The sequence below is a fragment of the Cibotium barometz genome, chromosome 16, assembly GCF_041138505.1.
Source record: "Cibotium barometz isolate CiBa-2024 chromosome 16, ASM4113850v1, whole genome shotgun sequence".
NCBI lineage: Eukaryota > Viridiplantae > Streptophyta > Polypodiopsida > Cyatheales > Cibotiaceae > Cibotium > Cibotium barometz.
Window position 1 is genome coordinate 33,720,081 of NC_141061.1, and position 14,086 is coordinate 33,734,166.

Consider the following 14,086-nt stretch of genomic DNA (forward strand, 5'->3'; position numbering starts at 1 on the left):
AGTCAATGTATACCCCCTGTCCCAAATTTGAACTGATTCCATAAAATGCTAATATAAACTCATATGAGATTCCCACTTTGTATCTTAGATCTTCACATAATATGGAGATTAACTTGATTTTTTGAGAAAAATGTAAGATATTTGTCTATTTTCTTTAAATATTTCAAGGTATTTAAAGTGTTATAATATACGCCACTTTTTGTACCCACAATAGCTACCACTTAAAATCCTCAATCTTGTAGATCAAAAGAGTGGGTAGATACTGAGACATTAGTAGAATGTTGTGGTTAGTAAAAATTACAAATCCAATGGTTGGATTTTTAATGATCTCTTTTTCAAAATTCTTCTTGACTATCAGAAGGCCTGCAAATATTAATAATCTAATTAGTAAAATTACATTTTTGATGTGAATCATCTAAAACCTTTAGGGACTAGTGTACTTGTAATGGTGCATCTATGGAAAAATAAATTGGATCACTCTAAGTATGGAAAGATCATTTGTTTATCATTTCATCATATTTTTGATTAATTTTAATTAATTAGACTAATTTATATTGATTTAAGTTATATTGGGTTAATTTAAGGGAAAGCGTATTTTCTATTATTTGCTTGATCTCATTTTAAGTACCTTGCCTCCCAAAATTTACTCTCCAAGCATTGTCCCAGTCCAACATAAACTGGATAAAACTGGACACCCTGATCTTGCAACAACCCCACAAGATTTTTTGTGTTATTAACATGTTCACATGTTTTCATTTACGTCAGTGAAATCCTTGGTTGGTAGGGCTATGCACCTTGCTGCTGAAAATTCAAGGTCCTCCATTTGCCATGATTCTGAGTCCATGGTTGTCACCTCCTTACGCTTCCCAATGTGTAAAAATATAGAAAGTGGCACAATAACCAGAAAGTGTAAGGGTTGATTCTAGACATGTAGTGGAATCAGATATACCTTTCTTCTCATCAACTTGAAACTTGACTCTTCCACATTGTCAAAGCCCATGATGCTAAAGTGTTGATGCAGGTCTGCTAGGCTCTAGTGCTTGCTTGTTGTGGCACTCACTCAATCCATCCATTTTGCATCATCACAACTACCTCAATAGGCACAATTTCTTCTTCTGAGGCTTGAAGTGGGATCCATGTCCCGTGCTTTTGCATCCATCTTTAGTAGTGCAGATGCATGTACAAAATAGAGCATGCCTTCAAGAACCTGAAAGACACTATAGAATCTACTACATTGCACTTGTACACATCACCTTGATGTGACCCCTCATTAACCTCCCAACCCTCTCCTAGTAATCCTTGAATGAGGTCAGACCGTACCTCCTTACAAATATACATTGTTTTTGTTTGGTGCATTAGCATGGAATTGAACATGTGCACAAAAACATGTAAAGGACAAAACCAATTTAGCCCTACTGACCTAGATGCCTTTGAAAAACTTGAGTGATGTCTTGATATCACTTACCATCTTAAAATTTAAGCATAAGATGGTCTAAGCATCAGGTTTGGGCCATTCGGGGATTGTTAAGAGGGGGGTTGGGGATCTCTTCTAACTTGCCAAATAAACCTGGTTTTTAATCTATAAAAAATGAGTGAGAAAAGAAAAATATATTGTTCTATACAAGATCACTTGGGCTTTGAGATACAAACATTGCCTCTCCAATGGATGCATGCATAGCATAAAAAACTCCAGTGAGGCTTTGGAGTGGTTGTTCCTCAACATAATTAGAGGGAGAAATATCTGCAAAAAGAGATATAAGAAAATGGAGAATCATAAGAAAATTTGAAACAAAAAATCCAATATTAGCATGTTGTTAAAGCTGTGTTTATATTACACTGACAATTTGAAGGAAACCTTGGTCGTTGGCCTTGAATGTATAGGTCTCCAAGGGTATACACATGCTGCACTATGGAAACCAGTCCTTCCTTCTTAGTATGCTTGAAGCCTTATAGCCGCCCCTTCCAATAATGTAACATATTCCCCAGTTGATACACTCGATGTGGTCCCTTAGAGCTTGGCTGCATGTAGACCCAAGCCCCAACCCTGAATCTAGTTGGAGCCCAAATTCCATTCTCATCTCTTGTGGTATGTAGCACAAGCTCTTCCACCTTCTCCCTGGGTCTTCTCAAATTAGTGGAAGAGGCCATTGGTGGTAAGGGAAGAGAATAAGGAAAAAGAAAAGCTTGTTTTACAATAGAGGAGTGGAGAGGAGAGAAAGTTCATGGGAAAAGAAAAGCTTGTTTTACAACAGAGGAGTGGAGAGGAGAGAAAGTTCAAGGTTTTCAGTGCACCAATGGAAAGCTTAAAAGAGGGTTAGATTTTGAGAATAGGCTTCCTGAACCTAGAGTAGACTAAAGAGGGATAGAGTTTCTGTAGCAATAGAGAGGGAGGGAGCTTGAGAGAGAGAGAGAGAGGGAGATTCAGAGCAAGGGAGCTTGAGAAGGAGGGAGATCTTGAGAGGGATGGAGTTTCTATAGCAATGGAGAGCTTAAAAAAGGAAGAATGAGGGAGACGGAGCTTGAGACTGAGGGAGCTTGTGAAGGAGGGAGAGCTTGAGAGGTATGGAGTTTTTGCAGTAATGGAGAGTTTAGAAGAGGAAGAAAGAGGTTCAAAATGAGCTTTCCAAACCTAGAGTATGTTGGGGGAAGTTTGAGAGGGAAACACACTTTTGGGAAAAGATTAAAAATTTTCAAATTTTAGGGTTTTTAATCTACACGATTCTAGGTGGGGGGACCTCTAAGTTTGGGCCCAGGAGGTAGGGGGAGGAGAGTAGTAATTAGGTCCCATTAGCAAACCAAAACCAAGGCCCCCTAGGGTCAAAGAAGTAAAAAATGTGCATCTAGCCCTCTTCCTATTGGTCCATTCCTAATCAAAAGTTAATCCAAGAGGCCCTCTTTGGGTCCAAAAAATTCCTAATGGATTGGTCATGTACATCCAATGGGTAGTTGTGGACGTTTTGGCAATCGAATACCACCATAATTCCATTCTATTACAATATTACTTCGCATGCAAGGACACTGATACAAGCAAGGGACCTAATACAAGCCAGGGACCATCCCAATTGAAGGTCATAGATGAAGGTGATTATTTAAATTGGATTCAAATAATGGACACCACAGACACTAGGGGAAGGCGAGGATCAACATGGGTAACACTAGATGGGGAGGAACTTCCCAAAGTTATATCATTGTAAATGATGAGTGCCATGTACTTAGACAACGAGGAAATTATGGAGTATAGTGATGTTGAATCCATATAGAAAGAAGACTCTGATTCGTACACTTCTAACCTTTACACCTTTGGTGAGGAATCTTGAAACATGAGACAAAAATTCATCAATCTCAGTGGTGCAGGTCTGGTCTTTACATTGCTCAGGATCTTCAAGTTCCTCATGTTCATGAAGTCACTTCCGTGGCTTGTTTTTTTTCCAAACACAAGATCCTTCTATTAGTTAACAAAAAATAAGGTTCTCAAAAGGCTAGATACAAACTCGACTCCATGTACGAAGTGAGGATCAAAGAACAAAAAAGGGGAAAGGATGAACTTCTCCTCCAGCTGGCCACTCTATGAGGAGAAAGCTATCTCATATTAGGGGTGGGGGAAGGAATAACCATAGGTGCAAAGTGGGCTCACCACCACCACAATCTATGAGAAAAGGACCAGGTCTCACCAGATCCTTAGGAAGGCTTCTCGACACTTCCACATTTGGTTAAAACCACCTTGAAGCTTCCTCCAGCACTGGCCATGGAGGGTATGAATGATTCTTAGAAACAGATGCTCCTGATGGACTCTACACGGGCAGAGTGTGGGTGACTTCTATGGCTTTGCTACATCGAGCTCTATAGATGTGCCACGTGATAATGCTGCTACAAATATCCCATCCCTGTCTCTCAAAGCAGGATTCCAATGACCACTAGATGGGGCTGGGAGTGGCACTATCAAGATACAAAGGTGAGAGACCTAAAGGACTATCCACCCAGCTACCTCCTTAATGTAAGGCATGACAACCTTGGTCTCAATGCCCCCCCAAGCAATAGTGCCCCATGTAATAGTATGGAAATAGGACCTTTCCATAGTGAAGATGCAAAGAATCTATAGCAAAACCTACTGAGTCTTCGAGTAATCCCAAAGACAATGTCATTTGAGACTCTTGGAGATATCCACATCTCATACATGCTGCTGGTCTACCTCCAATGGCCAACCACGTGCTGACCGCGCCAAACTCCTATGTGCCAGCTAGCCACCACAAAAAGAGAGTGATCTTTTGAAGCCAAAAATTGTCCCAAAGCCTCTTCTATGAATCTGAGAGAAAGTGCAATGATTGTTGCTTCACCCTCGACCTTGAGCATCTAGATCATACATCCAAGCCATGTGGTGCATGTAAAGAATGGGATACATGGAGTCACTATCTACATGATCATAACAAGTCCACTCTCCGGAGTCCCACTAGAGGCATGTGATGGGCATGCTCTCCCAAATCCATACTTACCAAAGTTGACCCACTACCTTGGCCGGTGGTGGGCCAATGTGCCAATCATGTTCATGGAATCCAATCACCCTCACCCTCTATAACGTGCATACACTGAATTCCTCCAAGGGGGGAATCTCACTAATTTTCCATGAGGTCCAATCAAAAAGGTGAGCAAGGCAAAGCTCTCATCCCTACCATGAACTACTAGAAGAATATCATGCCTCTCGTAATCACTGCTAAGCCACCAATATGGAGGAATAGGGTAAGGGATCAGGGACAACCCCACTCTTAAGGAATGGTAGAGTTGATGTTGACGCTGAGTTTGTCTCTGTCCTAGATCCTAGTTAAGCCTCTCTTCTAAGCCACTGGGGGAAGCTGTCTAAATGTAAGCCAATCTCGAAGGGACCTAACAGGGACCATGCTCAAAGCTCTCCAAGACACATTATGCCAATCCCCTAGTGTGTTACCACTAGGTAAACGGATCAGAGAGTTCCAAATTAAGGGTTGTAATCAGAGATGCTCCTTGGTGGCTACTCCCAAGCTCATAATAGACTGGCTGCAAATCTATCCTCAAAAGTTGGACTAAAGCCATGGGACCGCATCTCCGTGAAGATACATCTAGCGCTCTATACCCAAGGCCCAGAGTCAGTGTATGGATAGATATCTTGGCCAAGAGGAAATCCTTCCATGGCTCACTGCCTGGAAGAATTCCTCTAGTAATCAACTTTCCCAAAAGGGCACAACTTTGAATGACAGGTTTGATGATACCCAGGCCCCCTCTCTGGCATAACTGTATGACCACTCTCTCCAGGCCACTTTAGCCTGGGTGGGCCACCCATTATTGTCGTGAGCCTACAAAAAGTTTTGGATCAACTATTGAACCTGACCAACGTAGGCCTATGTGAGAAGGACTAGCAAGAAGTAACATGCCAGATGGTGGCAAGAAGAACCTGGTTTGCCACTAATGCTTTAAAGAAAAGACTCGTTGAGCTCCAATATAGAAGCTTCTTCCGATAAGAGGAGCTAACTGCTGCTTTGGGGGTGTTAGGACACGGGAGAGTTGGGCGGTTCAGGGGAGTCCAAACATGTATGGACGACCAAGGCTATTTTAGCCGGTTAGGGTCTATATCCAAGAGTTGGGTGAAGAGTTGCCCTATTCTCTTGTAGCAGGTTCATGGGGATGATCTAGCACTGGTATAAGAGCATGGTTCTATCATCATCCTTCACTTTCTCTTGCGTAATCTCACAACAGGCTGCACCACCATCACCATAGTTCGCACCAACTCTTGGGAAAAAGCAGGCGCATATAGCCAACAGCCACGCCGGCGCACCATCGTTTTGTGAGGAGAACAAGCATTTCATCTTTCCCTTTTGTTCACAACCACAATAGTAGCCACCATAAGATTTCTCCAGCTAGCGCACAAGCCATAGCACGACTGTGTTTCTAACGTCGCATAGCTAACACACGTCATAGCCACCACAGAGGTGGGAAACGGGCTGCCAAGGCGACCACAACAGCATAGCCAAGACAGTAGCTACCGTTTTTAAAACCTCTCTCTCTGTTTCGTGTGGACACAACCAGCCACAAGATCTCAGCACAACCACCGTTCCTTGCAACAACAACACAGCCGAAGATTGTTTTTGGATGGAGTTGCACAACCGGTTCTCAGCGCGGCCAGCTTTTTATCTTAGTCGCCATAGCAGCACGCCAATATATATATATATATATAAAGCTACCGTATACTGCTACGGTTGTTGCACACAGCCAGGAGGAGAGAATCAACAGCCTCAACACGGCTATGCTCAGTAGGCAACACCCCTCTCTCTCTCTCTCTCGTGTTGGTGAGGAGATCAATAGTAGGAGATCACACGGCTGACGGCTTTGCTTTTTCTGCAACTACGACCATAGTAGGATTTAGCTAAAATTTTAAAAGGTGCAACCCATCAAACACCCCGGAGAAAGCTAACATCTCTCTCTCTCTCTCTTTCTCTCTCTCTCTCTCTCATATCGGTGGAAGGAGAGAAGCATCTCTCTCTCTTTCTCTTGTATCGGAAGAAGGAGAGAAGCAACACCGCTACTCCAATACCGAGGGATGTCCACAAGAGAGAAGAGCAATCAAGAGCAAGACAAGCCAATTTTGGTTCAGTACTCATCTTCATCTTGCACTCGAATTTGATTTATCACCATGACCTCAGAAGATTCTGAGCACCCCAAGGGTCAAGAGCATGGCGGTCTTCCATCTTTGGATACCAATATGGCTGATCTGAATGTGGATTATCACGGATTTGTGGATTTACATGCACATACTTTATTACAATCATGCACACATTGTAAATTGAGCAATGTTTTACTTGTTCTTTCTCAAAGTTTACAAACCATGCAAGAGACTCTTAAGTAATTGGTCACTAATTTAGGGTTTTGGAGTGTCTTGGTTATACTCCAGGGGCATCTACACCTAGGGGGTCAACTCAAGATACCGAAATGCCTAGGAATCAGAAAGTGGCAGTTATGCTCAAGATCATGAAGCCTCCTCTGTTCTGCGAGGAAGAGAAGGAGCATAATAAAGATGCAGTGACAAAAGTGGACGGACTTGCACCTTTTGGAGCGTTCTCCTGATGCTGTTTTGCATGCTCGCAGTAAGTCTCATGCTTGAGGCCAAGGCCTACAAGTGGTGGATGAGCCTCGGTGATAGCGTTTGACCTATGACATGGGCTACTTTTGAGGCATTTTTTTTGCAATCATTATTACTTAAGAACAAGAAGGATCACAATTGGAATGCTTGGGACAATTGTAAGATGGAAGGTCTTACGTTGACCCAATATATTTCTAACTATCGCGAGATAATTCTCAAGATCAAAGGTTTGGATGATTTTCAGAAAGTATGAGGTTTTCTACGTGATCTACATAATGAATATAAGACTGAGGTTAAAACTAAATATCCTAAAACTTTAGAAGAGGCCATAAAAAGTGTGAAAATCTTCAATGAAAATATTGAGAAGAAATGCACGGCTAAGACACCTTGGGTTAGAGCATCCGACTTCCATAGTTCTAAGGGGAACAAACGAAAGGGGGCCAAATAAGGTAGTGATACAGTTAAGAAGGCCAAGGGAGACAAGGGGTCCCTTGTTTCTACAATATTTTGAGCGAGCTAAAAAGGAAAAATTATGTTTTATTTGCATGGATATTGATCACGATGGAACAGAATTGTCCAAAGAACCATGAAAAAGATGTCAATAAAGGTGGTAGTAAGGAACTGCACACAGTACAAGTCTTGCCACTCGAAGCTTCTCAAAAGCTTTTTGAAGTTCAAGTATGCCATACCAATGCCACACATGAGTGTTGTGTAACCTTGTGAATTGGTTCAGATGCATGGACACATCAACGAAGGAAGAGTTCATGTCATGATTTTCGATGGGGCTACACATAACTTTTTGAATTATCACTTGGTTAAAAAATTAAAATTACCACAAAGCCTTAGTGATCATAAATGCATGGTATCTCTTGCTAATGGGAATGATAAGCATGTATGGGACATGAAATGCACTTAGATTTTCATGTTATGCATATTATAAGAGTTGATGTTATTTTGGGTCTTGAATGGTTGTTTTATTTAGGACCATCTCTTTCTCGTAGGTATCTAGATAATACTTTTTATTTTGAGGTGAATGGTAAACAAGTTCATTTGCAAGGTGAACGTGATGTGACCCCATCTCCACTCATTTGTTTTGCTGAAGTGGATCGCCTTGTACATGCTCATGAAATAGAAAATCTCTTTTTGTGTTACATGTCTCCTTCAGTTTTGTCTCATGATGATGCTAGTGGTGGTGATTTCTAACTCCAATTTGAATATTGAATCTCTCAATTTTATCATATATGAACAATATGTTAGTTCTATGCATAGTAATGAATAAACTAAATTTTTTCCTAAGCTCACTCAACAAATTTCTAACTTTTTGTAAAATCTTTTGCTTGAATTTCATGATGTGTTTGCAAGTGACTTGCTGTTTGGTTTCCCCCCTAAGTGCAATGTCCAAAATGCCATTGAAGTTCTCAAGGATGCTAAACCACTCTGCAAGCCTCCGTAGTGAGGCTAGTGAGGTAGAGCATCAACTTGCTAAATACCTCGCCAGGGACTGCATTAGGCCGAGCAATTCGCCATGGGCGTCACCAATTTTTTTGGTAAAGAAGAAAGATGGGTCTATGCATTTATGCGTGGACTCATGATTTGAATGCAATCACGATAAAGAATAAGTATCCGTTTACCACGAGTTGATAAGCTTTTTGATCAATTGCAAGGTGCACGATACTTTAGCTAGATTGACTTAAGGTCATCAAGTCCACATCCGCACATGAAGGATGTGCCTAAGAAAACTCTTTGTACCAAATTTGGGGATTATTTTGTCTAACTAATGTTCCATCTGCCTTTACGATGATTATGGATAGCGTCTTATGCCCATATCTTGGTTGATTTTCTATAGTATTTCTTGATGATATTTTGATCTTTAGTCACACTGAGAAAGAGAATTTGCAACACTTAAGATTAGTGTTTGAATTTCTAAGACAAAACGCACTTTATGCTAAAAACTTTGAAGACAGAAAAAGTGCCAAAGTTGTCACCTAGGTGTTGTGGACCTTTCACAATACTTAATCATGTAGGTGAAGTTGCCTACAAGTTAGCTCTGCCAGAACATTCCAAGGTTCACCCAATTTTTCATGTTAGAGTCGTCTGTGGAAACTACTAGGCGATGATGTCAATGTGGTGGATACAGGTGTTCTTGTAGATTTAGTGGAGCCTTCGGTGTTACCACACAAGCCAGTGCACATCTTGGATTTTCATGAGAAGCAAACTCGTCTTTCACATAATCAGACAACAGTGTCTAGTTAAGTGGAAGGATAGACGGAAAAAGGTTCAACTTGGGAGGATGTTAGTACTCTCAAGACCCGATATCCTACCTTTTTTTTTAAGGACAAAAACTCTTCCAAAAGGGGGGGAGTAGTGTCAGGACACGAGTAGGACTAGGGGAGTCGGTCAGTTCAAGGGAGTCCGAACATGTGGATGCCCAGGGCTATTTTAGTTGGCTAGGGGAGTCGGTCAGTTCAAGGGAGTCCGAACATGTGGACGCCCAGGGCTATTTTAGCTGGCTAGGGTCTATATCTGATGGTTGGGTGGACAGTTGCCCTATTCTCTTCTAGCTGGTTCATGGGGGTCTCATGGCCAATCTCACAGGGGAAAACTTTTTCCCCAATAAAACAACCCCTCTTTACTTTTATAAACTAACGGATTTTTTTCTAAAGTTGAATTAAAAAAACCCTCTTGTTACTGTAATCCTGTTAAACTTTCTCAATGTATCTAATTAAAAAACCCCTCTTGCTGAACTCACGTGGTACACTAACATTTTTTGAGGTAAACCCCCCGAGATGCCCACCTGACATACAAGATAACAAACTAGAGACCCCTCGGGATCCACTAGAAAGCCTCTAGGTACCATGTTGGGGTGGGCGGACCCAGAATCCACACAATTTGTGCTAGTTGATATGCTCTCCTGATACATGATAGAAGATCTATATTGCCTCTATAAACCTATGAAGGTTCCCCATGTCTCCTGATACGTATGTTGCTTTGTCATCTGTAAACTCTAAGTCTAATTGCTCCTCCTATGCATGGATGGGAAGACGCAATCCCTGAAGCCTAGTCTCTCGAGCTAAGAGAAAAGTGCTCATGGCCTCGTTATAAATATGAACTGAGAGGGTGCTAGAGGGCAGCCTTGTTGGACCAATCATGAAAGGAGAAATATGTCACCTATGAGAACCTAATTGTGAGAGGCCGAGTAAAGTTCAAAAACCACAACCACTGCTTCGAAATACCCATCTGGCACATTGTCCCCTCCAGAAAGACCTAATAAACTCTATCATAGGCTTTCTAAAAATCCAGAAGGAGCACAATGAGATCCTGCTGATGCATCTTCGCCAAAGTTGTTACCTCCTAGAAAGTGAAGATATTGTCCAAATTTCTTTGATCGTGAACAAAACCTATATGAGTATCACGAATCAAGTTGGAGAGGAAGGGTTGAAGTCTCCAGCTAATTACCTTGAAATGTTTTTTATAGAAGATGGGTCTCTACTACCAAATCTCCAAATCTATCACCACCCTCCTTAAGGAATCAAGTGTGTTAGACCTTGTGGACTCTAAGGATGCTGTTAACCACACTGGTTAACATCACTTTTAAGCACGATTACACTTCATGTAGGTTACTTTTATGTAAACCGCACTAAACTCTTCATGTAAAAAGATATATGGGATGACCGAGCTTACGACTTGTGTAATGTGAGCCATGAGCATAAGCCTAGGTGTACATAGAGCTAGAAGAACCAATTTTGGGCCCCCAATTGTAGAATGGGTAGCTGCCTGACCAGTGTAAAAATAAAGTTCATGTATATAAGTGACTTATGAATATGAAAAGGGACAATCCCATTATCACAATTGATTATCCCTCTCTCTCTCTATCTCTCTCTCTCTCTCTCTCTCTCTCTTGTGGCTATGGTGGTAAGCTTGTGTGCATCCATGCTTGCTTGGTTGATTGTATGTGTGTGCATGTAGGTGAGGTTCTCATTTGTAAGATTCCTCCCCAATCTCTCAAGATGTCCGGTATCTTTCCCTGTAATCAAATCCCTCTTAAGAAAAGAAAGATCTTGTTTCTACCTGTTTTGGCTTAGAGAGAGAAAATATTCTAGAGAGAGGTTATTCAAATTTTGGATATTTTTAGATGGAAAAATATCTCCTTATTAAAATAAATTCCTCAAAAACAGAAGTTCAAAAAGATTTTCAGAAGGTGCATTAGAAATCAATAAAATTCTGTTCAAAAGCCCTTATCCTAGGGGTCTAAGTTTTTTAAAATTTTTAAATTAAGGTTCTGAGGGGCCAATCAGATTCATCCAAATGTATGGAGGAAGGAGATAAAAGAAGAAATAAAGAAAATCCCCCCAAAAATGAGTAAATACTCACATAAGATGAAGAGTTAACTAAGGACAAGGTTATTAGTTAAAAAAGAAGAGATATTTAGTGAAATGATGCATTTTTGACACCTCAGTGTGGGGGAATTTCCCTCATGAAGGAGGCGCCTATTTCACATGTGTGGGTGAGTTTTAAACTCACAAATATTGAGATATATTCATCTCTCCTCTCTCCTGCTTCAACTAGATCCAAAAAGTAAGCTAAATTGACCAAAAAATGGTCAAAAATTGACCAAACTGATCTGGAAAATTATAGAATCATTTTGCTGGGTTAGAGGCTCACTTTTTCCTATAAATATAAGCCTCCCCCTTTGTTAAAGCTTAATAGTATTTTATGCACTATTACTCTGCTCCTCCCTAGAGCCAAAAACTGTGAATTTGTTAATAATTCATTAGTTTTTGACCATTCCCTCTTCTAAAGAATTGGTGGCCACTCCTGTTGCAAACAAGAGTAGATCCCTCAAACCATCAAGCCAAAGGAAAGCTCCCAAAATTCATATAAGTAAGAAATCTTACTTTTTCTTTATTCTTTTAATGGTTTTCTGATTTATTTGTTTTCTTTAAAATGATAAACAGATGCTATGCCTTGTTGGAAAGGCTTTCCCCCTCTCTTCTTCTTTAAAATGATAAACAAATGCTATGCCTTGTTGGAAAGGTTTCCCCCCTCTCTTCTTCTTAAATTCAGCCCTTCTTTATCCTAAGTTAAGTAATCTAATTGTTGGAGTTAAACTTTTCATATTGTTTCTCTTTTAAAAGTAGAATTTGATTAGTTTGGAATGCTTTAGACCAATTGGGGATCATTTTTAAGTAATTTTAGGATATAAAAATTAAAAAATGGTCATCCATACAAAGGAGGTTATGGAAAAATTTTCTTAAATTTTATGAAATAAGTTTTATCTTTTATTATTGAAAAAGAGTAATCCCCATCGTTTGTGTATTCTAAAAGTGTTATTTTCATTCTATGCATAGAAAAATGCATAGTAGAAATAATTTTATTATAAAAGTGTTATTTCCATTAAAATTAAATTTTATGCATAGAAAGATGCATATTGGTTATTTTTTATTATAAAAGAGTGATTTTCATTAGATTTTGATTTTATTTTTATTCCAAAAAAATTATTCTCATCAATTTTGATTTTATGCATAAATAGATGCATAAAGAATTTTTTATTATTATTTTCATCATTTTTGATTTTATGCATAGAAAGATGCATAAAGAAATTTATTTATTTCAAAAGAGTTATTCTCATCAATTTTGATTTTATGCATAGAAAGATGCATAAAGAAATTTATTTTATTTCAAAAGAGTTATTCTCATCAATTTTGATTTTATGCATAGAAAGATGCATAAAGAAATTATTTTATTTTAAAAGTGTTATTCTCCTTAAAATGGAATTTATGCATAAATAGATGCATAAACGGATTTTTATAAAAGTGTTATTTCCCACCACTAAAGTTGTTCTTATGCATAAATAGATGTGATGAGAATAGAAGTAATGAAAATAAGAGGTAAATAGATGTGATGATATGTGATATGAATTAGATAGATGAAAATGAATAGAGAAGTGGATGTATGAGAAAGAATGGATGTAGATGTATGTGTGAGAAAGAATGGATGTAGATGTATGTGTGTGAAAGAATGGATGTGAATGTATGTGAAAGTGGATGTATGTGAAAGGATGGTGTGAATGTTTGTGAAGAATAGAAGCGGATGTATGTGAATGAATGTGAAAGTGGATGTATGTGAAAGGATGGATGTGAATGTATGTGAAGAAGAGAAGTGGATGTGTGTGAGTGGATATATGTGAAAGGATGGATGTGAATGTATGTGAAGAATAGAAGTGGATGTGTGTGAGTGGATATATGTGAAAGGATGGATGTGAATGTACATGAAGAATAGAAGCGGATGTATGTGAAAGGATGGATGTGAATGTATGTGAAGAATAGAAGCGGATGTATGTGAAAGGATGGATGTGAATGTATGTGAAGAATAGAAGTGGATGTATGTGAAAGGATGGATGTGGATGTATGTGAAGAATAGAAGTAGATGTATGTGAAAGAATGGATGCGGATGTGTGTATGAGAAAGGATAGATGTGGATGTGTATATGATTAGTATGGATGTGGATGTATGTGGATGTGGATGTATCTGGATGTAAATGTGATGGATATAAACGTGAATTGAAGCGATGAGATGTGATGTAAATTGGATAGCTAGGAATGAATCGAGATGTGAATGAATGACAAGAGATGTGAATGGATGTGATGTGATGTGAATTGGAATGTGAATGAATGAGATGTGATGTGAAATGAATGTGATAAGATACGATGAAAATTGAATATATGTTAATATATGTGAAGTAATGAGATGTATGGGTAGATGTAAGTGGATGAGATGTGATGAGAATAAATGAGGAAATAAGTGATGAGATAGAAAAAGATGTGATTAGATTAGAATGGGAATGCTTATGAAAGGAATGTGGATTGATGTGGATGATGTGGATGGATGTATGGATGATGTGGATTGACGTGTGGATGATGTGGATAGATGTATGGATGATGTGGATGAATGTATGGATGATGTGGATTGATGTGGATGATGT